Genomic DNA, 16149 nt, shown 5'->3' on the forward strand with positions numbered 1-16149 from the left:
GATCTCTTGCCAATTTTCTGAGGAACCTCCAGATTGATCTCTAGAGTGGTTGTACTAGTTTGCAATCCCAACAGCAATGGAGAAGTGTTCTTCTTTCTCCACATCTTTGACATCAGGTGCTGTCACCTGAGTTTTTGATCTTATCCATCGTGGTTGGTGTAGGGTAGAATCTCTGAGTCGTTTTGATTTGCATTTCCCTGATCACTAAAGACTTTGAACATTTCTTTAAGTGCTTCTCTGCCATTCCAGATCCCTCTGTTGTAAATTTTGTTTATCTCTGTATCACTTTTAAAGCAATTTAAAATGTAATCTTTGAGAATTGCATACATGTATACAATGTATTTTGACCAAGTCCCTTTTCACTTCTCCCTCCATTTCCCCTCTGGGTCCTTCCCAAGCATCCCTTTTCCAACATCATGTCTTTTTTTTTCTTCTTTTCATTTTTAAAAATAACCTCCTGAATCTGGTTAACACTGTGTGTGTGTGTGTGTGTGTGTGTGTGTGTGTGTGTGTGTGTGTGTGTCCGTGTGTTCCTGTGTGTTTGGGGTATCCACTAGAGTATGATAACCAACCAACTTTGTGAGCCCCTCACACATGTATGCAGGAATTTTGACTGGCTCAGTCTGCAAGATGCACAGTTGCTATGAGCTCATGAATATAATGACGATGTCATGTCCAGAGGACACCATGTCACATATCTCTTCCCATTCTTCAGCCCTTACATTATTTCTGCCTTCTCTTCCACAAAGTTCCCTGAGTTGTGTGTGTGTGTGTGTGTGCTGATGTGTGTATGTGTGTTGATATAGATGTGAGTGTGTTGATATTGATGTGTGTGTATTTGTGTATGTGTGTGTTGATATAGGTGTGTATTGATATAGATGAGTGTGTATATAGTGTGTGTGTTGATTTAGACGTGTGTGTTGATACAGATGTCCCACTTAGGGCTGAATACATCACAGTCACTTATTTTTGACACTTTGACAAGGTCCAAACTTCTCCACTAATTGTTGCCTTTGCAGAAAGAAGCTTCTTTGACTATGGTTGAGAGAAGTACAGACTTATGGGTATAAACATACACATTTAGAAAGCAGTTGACAACATGTCCATTTATCAAAACAATAATAGTCAGTCCCTTACTATGGCACATGACTTTGCTAGCCATGGGTTTTTGGCCAGGTGGAAAAGGTCTCAAATTCAATCAAAGAGTAGTTTGGTACACCCATAACAGTCATGGTACACCCATAACAGTCATGGTACACCCATAACAGTCATGGTACACCCATAACATTCATATCACTTTTGCACCACTGAGCACTTTTTGTCTGGTAGGTTGATATTGTAAATATAAGGTCTAGTGCTAGTTAAAGCCAACGATGTCTTTTCTTCCCCGAGTAGTTTGTCTAGTTCCTTCTGGGACTGTGAAAATTGACTAAGAGAAAGGAAGTTTCTAGTCAGTTACAGACTGATTTCTCTATGTCCTGAAATCAAAATGTATGATGTCCTCAGCAATATTGTCTTACCAGGTAGTTAGGCTGGACAATCAAGAGGAATGGCAATAGTCTGTGTTGTATTCTGGAGCCCCTCAAAACCAGTAGCTCCCAGGGAAGTATCACAATGTATATATCACAATCATCCTGCTTCTACCTCCTAAGTGGTGATACTATAGGCATACACCACACTCCTGTCTTATGTGGAGCTGTGGAAGCAAACCTAGGGCTTTCTACATGCTAGGCAAGCACTCCACTAACTAAGGCACAACTCCAGATCTCAACTGTATTATTATTTTTCCAAATAACATTTTATTGATTATTTGGAAATTTCACATTATGCACCACAATGACACTCACTTCCCAGTCTTCACTGGTCTGCTCCCCTATCCTTATGACCCTCCAAAAGAAAGAAGAAGAAGAAGAAAAAGAAGGAGGAGGAGGAGGAAGAGGAGGAGAAGGAGGAGGAGGAGGAGGAGGAGGAGGAGGAGGAGGAAAGAGAAAGTTCAGTTGTGTTTCCCATAAACCCCTGGAGTATGGTCAAACTCCCAGTGGCCAGCCTCTTAAATAAAATGAGACCTTTGCCACCCTCACTCCTACCAGGAGCCATTAATTGTGGATGGCCATGCTTCAGCATCCTTGTCACAGTTTTAAAGACCAACTGTATTATTAATGGCTTATTTAAAAAATACATTGGGAACAAAAGTGGAAAATTCTCAGACGTGTTGAAGCTGTCTAGAGCATACAGAGACAGAGCTTGTGTGGTTTTCTTCACAGTATTTTCTGACTTAAAGGTGACTCACGATGAAAGATAAGTGAGGAGATGATTTGTGAGACCGTGTTTCAAAAGAGTGTACTGTGAACTGGGTGCGTGCACAGAATCCCAGCAGTTGAGAGGAGGAGGAGGCAGGAGGACTTGTCCTGTCCTGATTTCCTTCAGTGATGGACACACAATGCAGAAGTGTAAGTCAAACGAACCCTTTCCTCTCCAGCTGGCTTTTTGACCTGGTGCTTCATCACAGCTGTAGTAACCCTGACTAAGAGGGACCATAGAAATACTCTCTGAATTGAATAACAGAGTCATCACATTTGCAGAGTGATTTTGGTTCTTTTGCTCCAACTCATTTATTTCAGCTGGCTTGTTGCAAAATACAACTTCCCAGGTCACCAGTTATTTTCTATTTTTAAAAACTACTTATTTATTGGTGGGGATGAAGCCATGGTAGGTGTGGGAGTTCGTTCTCTCCTTCTGCGTTGTGGACCCTTGAAACCGAACTCAGGTCATTAGATGTGGCAGCAAATGACCAGCATTACTTACTGCGTCATCTTGTCAGCCCTTGTCACCTGTTTTGGTGTGTCAACTTTTCTGCATCATGAACTCATTCCAATGGGGACAAAAGCCTCCTCTTCTTCCCTTGGGCTGTGCCTCCAGGTGGGAAGCGCTGCTTTTCGGCTGAGTGTCCTCAGACCCACAGAACACACAGCCACATAACCAGAGTCCAAAGACCGTTTCCTTATGAGCAAAACAGAAACTCAGAGTTTTGGAAAACCTCAGACAAAGGATGTATTCTGTCCTTCTGTTAGGAGGATAAAGTGTGTAGAAGACCAGCAATGAATCTAACAATAGTAAATGGCAGAAGGTTGTTTGATCTGCTTCATTTCCCTGATAACATTTGCCCATGTAGTCGTCAGGGCCCGTTCTGATAGAAATGCCATTCATGCCAGCCACCCTCTCAGCCTGTAATTTGCTGGCTGTTATTTATGACCATATTTTTCCACATAAAGAGATTTCTTGGAACCTAACAGCTTAGAGGTCTTTATTCCCCTACAAAGGTTTGCTTTCCATTCCCCATGTCCCTATCGTAAAATGGGGAGGTGTAATATAAGAGTAGGTTTCCTTAGGAGGTCTGCGTACAGCATTCCCTTCACTCCCACTAATCTAAGCTGTGTTACATAAATAAAGAAACGGCATGAGCCAAATACTCTTGTATTTCATCAAAATAGTTTCTCAGTGGGCACTGAGATTTAAGTATCCTATCAAATGAAACCAGTTCCACATGCAATTCTCCTCTCAGAGCCTCTATATTTCAGAGATCTCATTACTCTTGGGTACAGAAGAAATCGGCCATTCACACATAAATCTAGGCTGGAAAGGTAGAGAAGTAAAACCTGACCCTTTCTATTCAAGAGAAGCCCAAGAACCAAGTCAGTACCAATGACGCACTTTTCTGTTCTAAACTTGAGTGTCTTTGTTTATGACATCCAAAAGGGTGTTGGGGATGTTTAAGCCTCCTACTACTGCTTCACTTTCCCAGTTTATTTTGTCAAGCTGTCCATCAACTGACCCTGTACAAAGTTGACTTTTGATTCCAAAATAAAGAGACACTAAAGAAAGAAGAAGGGGATGGTGGACTGAGGAGATCCTGGGGAGACAGCATATGAAGAAACAAGGAGACATCTATTGAGGCCCTAGAATAATGAGGATTTCTGTATATTTTGCCTTATTTGAAGTCCTAAAACTCCATTAAGTAGGTCCATGCCCATATTGATGGTGAGAGGCTAGGATTGTGAGAGGTGACTGGGCAGGGTGCTATTCCAAGTCTGTCTATCTGCAAACCATTTTCTTTCCTCCATGTTAGATGGAGAGTAAGGGGACGATAGGAGAGCCAATTTAAAGGCATACAATACATTTTCCTACTTTGGGGATCTGGAGAAGTCTCCGTGAGGGAAGTGTGAGATTTCTGGAGCTAAGACAAGAGTGGTAAGTAGAGAGGTTTCTGCTGAAGGGACTGGAGAGACAGTTCAGTCAGTAAAATGTTCACTGAGCAAGGAGAAGACCTGAGCTCACATGAAAAAATCCACAGCAGCATCTTGCTGTGATCTCAGTGACAGGAAAGCAGAGGAAACAGGGTTTCTCGTGCTTGCTGGCTATCTACCCAGCTGAATCTGTGAGCACCAGGTTCAGTGAGAGACCCTGCCTCAAAAATAAGGGGGGTAAATATTAAGGAAGATATCCCATAATCAACTTCACCCCCCACATCCCCCATACCCCACATGCACATGCACATGAACTTTTTAAAGGGCTGAGAATAAAATGCAAGGTCACAAGGACATCTGCTAAACTTTGTGAACTCCAGGCTTGTGTTAACGGTTTTGATGAGCTTTGAAGGATTTTCTGGCTCCTTAATTGAATCTAATGCAAATGTTGAGTCATATGGAAGGCAATGTTCTCAAGAGAAGGGGGGGCAGGAAAATGCTAGACAAGATCTGCTCCATGTATCTGTGTGAAGATAGGTTATCAAGAATCAAATGAAGAACAAAGAAAAAGTTGGGAGTTGGGTTGTGATTGAAGGAGATAAGAAAGGGGTGATGGTGGTGGGAAGAGTAACAAATGGTTGGGTTTTATATGACATTTAAGACAAAGCTTTAAGATGTTGCTGCAGACTTGACACAATGTGCGAGAGAAAGTGAGAAAGCAAGGAATCTATCAAGACAATGGTGCTCCTGTCACCCAGAGCTCTTTGGACAACTCTTGGCTAACTGGAGAGAGGGGTGAGCAAAGGAGAAAAAAGGGAGAGAACCGATGTTCACTTGGGACCAAAGGATCTTGTTTTATTTAACTCTTCAAGTGAAAAATGGGGCGAACCAGGGCTGGATATTCAAGGTCAGGGTTCTAAACGTGATTTGTGTATCAGGACCAGAGGTAAGATAGAAACACATCATATCCATATTTCTGCGATTCAGTAAGGTCACTGAAGGACAAGATAAGGAAAGGTGGAGGGGCCAAGGGTCTGTTGTTTGTTTTCGTCAACTTGACACGAATCTAGGTATATGTAAAGAGGAACTCTTAATTGAGACAACGCCTTCATGAGATTGGCCTGTAGGCAGCTCTCTAGGTCTTTTTCTTGATTAATGAATAGTGCAGGAGGTCTGGTTCACTGTGGGTAGTGCCACCCTGGGCAGGCGGTCCTGTGTTGTATAACAAAGCAGACGGAGCAAGCCAGTAAGCAGCGCTCCTCCAAGCTTCTGCTTCAGTTTTTGCCTTCAGGTTCCTGCCCTGCTTCAGTTTCTGCCTGACTTCCTTCAGTGATGGATAATTACGTGGAAGTTTAAGAAGAAATAAACCCTTTCCTCCCCGTGTTACTTTTGGTCAGTGTTTTATTTCAGCAATAAAAGCTAACTAGACCAGAGGCCACTCTAACTTTTGTGCAAAGAATTGCCTGAGCTGTCTCAGAATCATCTCAATTTTTTATCTTATTGTACTCCACATCCAATTTATCAATAAGTCTCTTTTACAGTGATTTCTTTGATTCCTGCCACCACAATCCAACACTTGGATGATTTCAGGAGTTTATAACTGCTTCAACATTGACTCTCTATCTCTCCCATTCTCAGCACAAAAGCCAGTGTTTCTTCTAAAAAATGTTTTTATTGATTCTTTGTGAATTTCACATCCCCAGATCCTCTCATAGCTGCTCTTCAGTCTTGCAACCTCCCCCCAAAATAAACTCACACACACACACACACACACACACACACACACACACGCACACACACGCGCGCACATGCGCGTGCATGCACACAAGCATAGAATAATCTCATCGTGGAAGCTGTAGTATGTCGGTGTGTCCCACAGGATATCCCTGGGTCTATACATCTTCACTTGCAAATGTTCATTGCAGTGAGTTGTTGGTCTGCCTTGAGGTCTCTGGCTTCTGTAACATCATCAATATTGGATCCTCATCAGGACTTCTTCCTGTTATCCTGTTGTTGCCTTGTGTCATGGAGATCCTGGAGCTTTGGGACAGCAGGGCAGACTCTCTCATGCACTCCAACAGTTTACAGATTATGTATGTTCTGGAGTGGGTCAACTCAGAGCCCTGGATCTGGGCCTGGGTCCTAGATGAGCTGGTTAGTCCACCAGCTCTCCCTTATCCACACCACCAGGGGGATCTCTCCAACACTTCTCCAGCTAGGCCACCCAATGCCACCATTGGCAGGAGGCAGGGTCAACCCTCCTGCTCTCGAGCCCTTCAGGCCTGCTCACCTGCATCATTCACAGGCAGCTCCACTGTGCAGCTCAGTCAAATTCTAGGCTCACTCTCCCAAGGGCTGCAGCCTGTGACGGGCTGGGCCAGCTCTCCTGCTCTCATATCCTTGGGGCTGGCTCCACTGTGCTACCCAGGTGAGGTGCATGGCCCAGTCTTCTGAATGCTGCAACAGGTGAGAGGCAGGGACAGCTCATCTGCTCTCATGACTGCAAATGGTGAGAGGTCACAGTGGGAGGGCATCACCCCCTCACCTGTGTCACCTCACAGCGGAGGAATGGCCCTTAGGGCTGTCTCACTTGTGTTCCTGCCACTAGGGCTAGCTCTCCAGGCAAGGTACAGGGCCCAGTCTCCCAAATGCTTCAGCCTGCTAGGTCAGTTTTCCAGACTGGTGGTCCATTGGTCTCTGTCTGTTTTGCTCCTTCCTTGCTCTGCTGTGTGGTGGTAGGTGGGGCTTTCTGTGTCCCGTCTATGCCATGGGGCTGAGGCCAGGTCTGTGGGCATCATTCCCTGCCTACACAGTGTGGTATGGTAAAAGGCATGCCTCTGCCCATCTTTCTCCTCCCGTGCTGCACTGCCTGGAATTGATTTGATTTTCATATGTCCTAGGCATAAAACAGCCTTGGCCACCAAACCATGCATCAAACTAGGATGAACAAAGGACTGGCATCTGTCTGCTCTGCCTCTGGATGATACAAGAACAACACCAACAATAAGGTATCTCTTTGCCCATTGCCAGGGAATTGGGGGTGTGTGTTTCTTTTAATGGGTAAGATCATGTCACTATTGGTAAACCTTCCAGTGATTTCTTTTGTCATCGAGTGGGAAACAAACAAACAGAAAAGAAATTCTTCGCTTTTACACAGAGGTAGTATTTAGGTTAGTCTGAGATATTTCATTGCATGCTTATTGTTTGTTTATAATTATTAGTAGCATTACCTCACTCTTAAAGCATTCTGGATTATATGATAAATTATGTCACCTGTATTAGATTTGTGGTCTGTCCCCTCAGCTGTCTCTATATTTTCTTATTATGTCACTGTACTTTGTCCATTTCATTTCCGGATAGTTTTATGTCAACTTGGCCAAGTTATCTGAAAGGAGAGAAACTCAATTAAGAAAATACCTCCACCATACAGGACTATTGGTAAGCCTGCAGGGCATTTTATTAATTAATGATTGATGGAGGAGGCCTCATTCCACTGTAGGTAGTTATCTCTTTGCCAGTGATTCTGGATTCTATAAGAAAGCAGGCTGAGCAAGCCATGAGGAGCAAGCCAGTAAAAAGTACCCCTCCATGTCAGCTGCATCATCTCCCGCCTCCCAGTTCCCATCCTGCTTGAGTTCCTGTCCTGACTTCCTTTAATGATGGACTACTACAGTGGAAGTGTAAGTCAAATGAACTCTTTTCTCCCCACCTTGCTTTTGGTCATGATATTTTACATAGAATAGTAACCCTAACTAAGACAGGAGTCAAACTGGATTGTACTTCAGGACCTTGCAACTGATATTCTGCTCAGATAGTACTCGCTTTAGGATATCTGCACAGCTTGTCCCCACGTTCCTCCAAATATCTGCTCAAATGCAGTAATTGTTGGTTCTTTGGTCCATGTTTTAGGTTCTGGAAGTTTGAAGAGATGCAGCTGGGTTGTCCTAACAGAAACACTCACATAGGATGGCGTAAGAAGAAAGAGAGAGGCTATTCTCTTTCTGGTGATGATCTCATCTCCAGCAGAGCATGTTTGGTTCCAACATGCCACAGGTGGGGATGACATAGGGCTGTTAACTCTGGGTACCTTAAAGACTCCTATAGCTAGGGCGTGGTGGCAGGAAATAGAGGAGCAGGATAGAGGTGAATGTGGATTCTAGAAGCCTTTGCTGGCCAAGCAGATCTTGACATGGCAAAGGGCTACCTCAGGCCCTTGTAGGAGCAGGTGGGTTGTGAAACAGATCATCCCAGTGGGTAGCCTTCTTCATGGGATGTCCTCGATAGCGTGGATTGTCAACTTGGCACAGCCTAGAGCCAACTGAGTGGAAAGTCTCCATTGAGAAACCACCTATGTCAGATTGTTCTGTGGGAAAGTCTGTGGTATTGTTTTCATTGTTAACGGATGTGGGAGGGACCAGCACACTGAGGGCAGTGTCATTCCCTGGGCAGGTGTCCTGGACTGTAAAAGAAAGTTAGTTATGCATGAACCTGAGAGTGGGCCAGCAAGCAGCATTCCTCTGTGCTTTCTGCTTGGCTATAAGTTTTCTGTTTGGAGATGATTGTGCATGGAAGGAAAAGCAGTCTTGCCTTCAGGCTCCTGCCTTGAGTCTCTGTCCCAACTTCCCTCAGTGATGGACTGCCAACCTCAAAGTAAAAGATGAAATAATCTCTTTTTCCCCCAAGTTGCTTTTTTGTCAGATTTATTTTATCACAATAGAGAGAAAGCTACAACAGGGATTGTGGGCTGAATTACAGTTTTCCTCACATTTACATGCTCAAGTGATAACCCCTGGTACTTTGGAATGTGACTGTGTTTGGAGACTTTGGGGTTTCTAAAGGTAATTAGATTTGTCACTAGCTTAACATAACTGGTGTCTTTGGAGAAAATTCAGGTAAGACCAAGTGGAGAGAAGTCTGTGCAGACACAGGGAGAGAATTTTGTGTTGACTCCGTCACAGGGTGATCAGGTAGCTCATTAAATACTATTCTGGGTGTGTCTGTGAGTGAGGTTAGCATTCAAATCATCAGGATAAGGAAAGATCATGGCCATTCTGCATATGGGGGAGCCTCATTCAATCTACTAAGCAGAACAAAGGACGGGCTGAAGGAGAATCCACTCTCTGCCTATATTTTGCCTGGTTTATGAGTCGTGTACTTTTGGAGACAGACTCAGATTGGAATATACACAGATCATGATTCTCCAGTCTTCAAATACGGACTGGAACTCTAGTGTCAGTATTCCTGAGTCACTAGCTTGCTGACTGGATTTTAGGAATTCCTGTCCTATATAACCTCCTGAACCAACATTATAATATCAGTCAACCAACCAACCAACCAACCAACCAACCAACCAACCAACCAACCAACCAATAACCATCCATATTGGTTGGATAATAATCCAATCATATCGGTTCTGTTTTTCTGTAGAGTTAGAAGTTAGTAATACCATGACTATTTACCAGTCAAAGGGGAGAGCTTCAGGGAAAAAAAATCAGTCCTGCTGACCCCTGCTAGCTCTCTAGTACTATAAGAACGCACCCATGTCAGATTGACCTGTGGGAAAGCCTGTGCATATTGTTTTAATTGTTAACTGATGTGAGAGAGACCAGTCCACTGAGGGCAGTGTCATTCCCTGGGCATGGCTTTGTACCCTCAGTCTATGATACTTTGCTATATAGCCCTAGAGAACTCATTCAGGCAGAGAGGGCTTCTCACAGTGCCTGACCCTGGGTACCGTACCTCTCCTTCCTTCTTCACTTTGGGGCTGTTACCATCATAAAGCAGTAACTACTGTACTGCCATTTTTTTGTTTAAAATATCCAGGGTGGCTTACCTTTTCTGACTAAACCCTAAGTGATACAGAATTTGTTATTAAGAATGTCAGCACACAATGTTAGATAAATGCGGGCCAGATTCCAGAACTTTCAAAATAGATATCATCATGAGAAGCTAGCTCAATTACTCTCTGTTTGCTTGTCTAGTTAGCTGAAACCTGGACCTAATAGATATTCATTATTAATTCAGAGAGCTCAATGTTCTATAACTTCCCTGTTATCATGAAAAAGAAGAAATCCGAAGACTAAGAGAAAAGGTTGGATGGATTTTTTTCATCATGACTCTCCCTCATTCCTGTAGGAAGACAGGGTATTAAGAGACACACTGATGGGAGAAACACGGCCATCATCCCAAGGTCCACGGTGTCTGTCTCCTGCCAGCTGCAGGTGAAAGTGATGGCTGTCATCATTATGAAGTGCTTTGAGAGTGGCTAAACCATGTGGCAGCATTAAGTTCCTGGGACAACGTGAACTGGATCACTGAAAAGGTTGGCAGGGATAGAGTGGGAATCAGAACGCTGTACCCAGTTTGGCTATTTTATCAGGGCTGTTAGGACTGCCAGATGTGCAGCCAAGCGAACTAGAAATGTGATCACAAACACTGGGAGCTGAGCAAAGGACAATGATGCTGTCAGTTGCTAATGTGGTAGAGAATGGTATACTTTCACTGTGATCCCAGACACAAGCCAGTCAGAGACTGGATGCCTCTTAAGATGGAGTCTCCTTGAGGAGAGAGTCTGTTTGGGCATGGGGTTTCCTGTGCTCACAGATAATCACTGGGACAACCAGGAATGTTAAATCCAGGGCTGTCTTTTCAAAAAAAGAGATGCATGACCTGTGCTCCTATCAGAAGGCTGGGAGCAGATGTGATTAATCGTCTTGTGACCTTTGCACTATTTGTGTGGCCAAGATGGATGCTCCCTGAGACCCTTACTGTGAACTTGACCATTTATAGAACCTATCTTTGTGGAAGATGTCCCATGTGCTTTCCAAAGAATTTCGATGTAGTCATGTCTTAAGCTTTATTCTGCACGTGTGATTGAGTTGTTTATCATTGGGGAATTTTTTTTTATCAAATTGTGCTGTGTTTAAATATGGCCAAATCAAACTACTCAGGGTCACACTCCTGAAGTCGTTGAAGTGAACTACTGTCTTGTTTCCGTTGCATTGCTACTGTGTTGTCTGTGGTGGTTGCAGAGACCTCTGGACATACATGTTCATGTATGTAAGGGTTCAACTCTCTCTCTCTCTCTCTCTCTCTCTCTCTCTCTCTCTCTCTCTCTCTCTGTGTGTGTGTGTGTGTGTGTGTGTGTGTTGACAGACATCAGTTTTGGGTGTTATATCTCAGGAGCAGTCCACTCTGTGGTTTTGAGAGGTTCCCTGGGACCTGAGGTTTGCCACTTAGGCAGGCCTGTCTGGCCAGTGGATCCTGGGGAGATTTCATTTTTTGCTTCCCTGAAGCTAAGATTATATGTGTATCCTACGACACCTGCATACTCGTCTTTATGATTATGTAGCGAGCACTTCACCAACTGAGCCATTTCCTTAGCCCCAGTACAATAACACAGATGTACAAAGTAAATATCCCTCAAGACTCCCCCAGGGGATGTGCAACTACAGATCCGCACAACAGCAAGCGGAAGGAGAGATGACATTAACCTCGGGAACTCTACCGAGAGAATGAAATTAGTGCTAATTCCTGGGCACCTCAAATGCCTCTTTGTTCTCCCAGAGTTGGGGTGGAAGGGAGCTGGAGGAGAAGTGGAGTTTCAGTCTGGATCCATATCACAGAAAGCCTTTGTATTTGTTTCAGGGTTGGTTTCAGTGTTTCTGAACTCACGCCTGGAATAGGTCAACTAGTAACTGGGACTGGTCTCATCTTAGTATCCTGGTCTGTATCCTGAGAACTATTAGAATAGGAAATCTAACCAGAAAGCTTCACAGGAATTTTTTTCTACCAATAATAAATCACAGCAATGCCAAACATCTGAATGAACTATATTAGCACCACCATCAAAGTCTCGAAAGATGAAAGGGTAGTGATTCTTCACTCGATTCGCCTGCTGGCCTAGCCAGAAGGCATCTGGATCTTGAACAGTGCATTAAAAAATACTTTATCATTTGTGACTCCAAGAACAGCAACGGTAAAATGGGAATAGTGTTCAGGGAGACTGGAATCACCTGCCATCCAACTGGCTGTTTGGGACAATTTCTATTTTATTGTGCTATGCAGCTGTGTGTGTCCCAAGGCTGTCAGTATGTTTTAGATCTAGCAGAGGCTGTGAATGGAAGGTATGTCCAATTCTCATGGTCATGTACTCAGCCTCATTTAGGGCTCAGTAGTACATCAGGGGCTGTCTCAAGGAAGAATAGTTATTTGAAGAGGAGAACAGGGCTCTGCTTGGGGTCAGCATGTAGATCACTACTGTTTCCCAGATACGCCGTCAGTGTCATTATCTGACACAGACACATGGACATGACTGGATCTTCTAAATTACAAGGCCCAAGTGGTTGAGCAGCTTTCACTAAGTGGACTAATTGCAGTCTTGTCTTACTCCCAGTGTTTACATCTGACATCCTTCAGGGCTTCTGGGTCAATGAATCAGAATAAGACACTTACGTGTGGCATGGTATAGCATTGCCTTACAGCGTCATTTCTCCAAGTCAGTTCTGCAAGATACACTATCAACCAAGAAAGACCTTCTTTCATTCACTCATATATAATTCTTACTTCTGACTCTTTTGGAATAAAAGGCTTTAGTGCCTTTATGGGCATTGAACATGACACTCTCTTGGATAAAACCTGACTTTATATATCTTTATTGCTGGTCAAAAAACATTGGATGGAGCTTGAGGAGTCTTGTGGAAGAGTTGGAGGAAGGACTGAAAGACCAAAGGAGCCAATTAACCTGGACCCCTGGGGGCCCTCAAAGAGTGAGCATGGGCTGGATCTAGGACCCCTGCACATAAATAGCAGAAGTGTAGCTTGGTCTTCATTCGGATACCCCAACAACTGAAGTGGGGGCTGTTCCCGAATCTGTTGCCTGCTTGTAGATTTGTTCCCCTCCCTGGGCCAGCTGCCTTGTCTTACCTCAGTGGGAGAGGATGACCTAGTCCTGCACTGACTTGATGTGCTGGGGTGGGTGTGGGACATGGACACAGGGCCCAGGGGACTCACCCTCCACAGAGGAGAAGGGGAAAGGGAATGGGGGGATTTGTGTGAGGGGATCCTGGGAGGAGAAGGGGTTTATATTGGGAAGTAAAGAGAATAATTTACAAATATTGCTAGGCAAATAATACGTGTCCCATCTGACAATTTTATACATTGCACATATGCATAATGTCTATTTTCTTCCTTACCCTCTCATTTTTCTTTCCTATCCCTACCAAACCCTGTCACATCCCATTTCTTACCATTTCTTTTCCTAGATTCATGCCTTTGGCTAAGTCTGTGATCCATTTAGTTTAAGTAGGGTCATCCATGTGACCACTGGACTGAAACTATCCCTTGGGGAGCCCTGCAGACTAATCAGTAGCTTGTGGCCTTTTCTGAATGTGGCACTCATTTCTGATAGGCAATTTGGAAGATATCGAATCTCTGATGGCAAAGTCCAATCCTATCATCCCCCTGAGGTTGGTCCCATGTCCCATCAGGTGACTTCAAGGAAATTCTGAGAGCGTTCTTGGTTTCTGTTTCTAGTGGAAAGAAGTGTTGATGTATGAGGAATGTGGTGGTTAATGGCCAACTTGAGGACCCAGCTACCCTCTTCTTTCGTGGTTCTGCAATTGAGAGACTGGTGTTTACATTCCAAGTCTGGGGTCCGTGTTCCATGACTATCCCTACTTGCCATTCTCAACAGAGGTTTGCCAAAGCCCAGAGCACAGAAAATCTTGGTTGAGCAATTAAATTTAAAGGTCCATTTTATTAGTAGCTTTGTTAATGGCACAGTAGAAACCCACATTGTCCCAGCCCATTTAATTCCCAGTTTTCTCACAGACAAAACAAAGGCTGTAGATAGGGAGGGCAGGACAGAGAAGGAGAAGAAGGCTGGGAACTGACTCGGTGGGACTCTGAACACACGCTTAGCTGTTCAGATGCTCTTTCTGATAACAGACCATAATTGGATGCTTTCATGGGGTATATCAATGAAGGGGAGAAGTCCATCAGAGCTTGGTGCTGAGAATCCATTATTGTAAGGGAGTGAGTAAATAAGGGTGCAGCTACACTACATCAGTGAGGCCACATTGAAGCTTTCAGTAGCGTCTGCACCCTTCTCTTACCACAGAATCCATTGTTAACGTTTGATACTCTAGGCTGCGAATGTGGCTCAGTTGGTAGAGAATGACTAGATGACTCAGCCTTGTGCTGAGGGGATGCTGGACATTTGGCTTTTGTTGTTGTTGTTGTTGTTGTTGTGTTTTTTGTCTTTTTGTTTTGGTGAGCCACTCAGTTCCTTAAAGAGGGAGTGGGTTTTATTATTATTCCACGGAAACCATCCTCTGCCCCAGGAATCCTTTCCACATTCAACTAAATGCTGTAGGACAGACTCGCCATCTCCCAGTCTCATTTTCCTGTTGCCTGTAACTCTTAAAAGCACGCCCCGCCTTTGCCCAGGAGTGCGGAGTGAGCTCTGGTCCCTCCTGGCTTAGCTACTCCTGGCTTCTCTTTTGTTCCCACTCGCTTGGCTTCGCCAAGCTGCCATCGCGGCCCAGGCTTCTCTGTGGATGAAAAACACTCAGACAGCTTTACTACTTTAGAATTTGCCTGCTAGCACACTTGCTGGGCACAGAATCTCCTGCCCTAAACCTGTCAGCTAGCCTGTACCAGCTCGCCTCCGCCAATGGCTGAGGCCGCTGGTTTTAGCTTCCCTGAGACCTTACACGATAGAAGCCTGCTTCTGGTTCCAAAGCCTGGCCGGAAGGCCCCTTCTCTTTTCCTGTGTCTCCTTTGCCTCCTGGGACCAGGAAGTTCCACCTGTTCCTTCCGCCCAGCAATTGGCTCCCGGCCTCCTATTGACCAAATCACGAACCAATTAGGGAACCAGACTCTATTATCAGCACGTCCCCCCATATTTTCCCATCCCTGGCTTTCTTTACTATGTAGCATCCATGCTGGTTTCTTCACAATTCCTCAGATGTGAAGTTCCCTTCTACCTCTGAGTCTTCTGAATTCTCTCCCATTTCCTCTTTGCTAAAACAAGTCTCAGATAAAACGTCACTCTGGCTGGGATCCAACCCAGGGAGGTGCTTTGTGCTTCTATTGCTTTTTTTTAAACAATGCAGTTAAAGTTCTTATAAGGTGAGTTATTTAATCCATACCTTTCATAACATAGACTCCAGAAAAGCCTGGATCATTTCTGTCTTCTCCATGTTGCAAAGTCACTGCACATAGTGTTTGGGAAAAGGCACGCAAGTCTTAGAGGAATAAGTGGAGGGGTCGTGAGCCGTGGGAGCGCAGTGGCAACCAAAGCACTTGGTAGAGCTCAGTCAGTAGCCGTGAACTTGAGGGCTTTCTGAGTCCTGGGCGATTCTGAGCGCGCCAGTGGCTATTGAGCTGTTTGCCGTTTTCTCCAACTGCACTGATGTCTTCGTAGTTCAGTTCAGCCTCCTCCAATAGATTAGTGAGTCCAGGGAGGTTCTTGCCATAAGCGCTGAATAGGAGGTAGAGGGAGACCTTAGGTCTTTGACCCTACTGCTGATTGGATTGTGAATAAGGATAAGAGCATAGCCTCACCCCAGGGTCCCCCTCGAGGCCAAATGCCTTGGCGTAATAGCTCAGTTGGTAGAGTGCTTGCTTACATGTAGAAAGCCCTGGGTTTGGGTACCAGTACTGTATAAACAGGGCATACATGTCCCCATGCATAGTGGCAAACGCCTATAAAGCTAATACTTAGGAGATAGATGAAGGCAGAGAATCAAAAGTTGAAGTCTATCCTTGGCTACATGACAAACTTAAGGACAGCATGGAACATATTTAGACACGCTATCTAAAAACAAATAAACAAACAAACAAAAAACAAAATAAAAGAGTATAGGATTCAGTTTAGCTACATTGCAGAGCCCCACCACCA

The 16149-nt window shown here is 44.4% G+C and overlaps 1 non-coding gene and 1 pseudogene across 1 annotated transcript; one reads left to right on the forward strand and one right to left on the reverse strand.

Annotated features, from left to right (window-relative positions):
• Positions 1–16149, forward strand: part of LOC116905624 — a 44491-nt pseudogene that overhangs the window by 2974 nt on the left and 25368 nt on the right.
• Positions 7132–7279, reverse strand: LOC116906431. The gene has a single exon (XR_004388692.1). It is a non-coding gene; the product is annotated as a small nucleolar RNA SNORA48 (small nucleolar RNA).

Source organism: Rattus rattus, chromosome 7 (assembly GCF_011064425.1).
Source record: "Rattus rattus isolate New Zealand chromosome 7, Rrattus_CSIRO_v1, whole genome shotgun sequence".
NCBI classification, from domain to species: domain Eukaryota; kingdom Metazoa; phylum Chordata; class Mammalia; order Rodentia; family Muridae; genus Rattus; species Rattus rattus.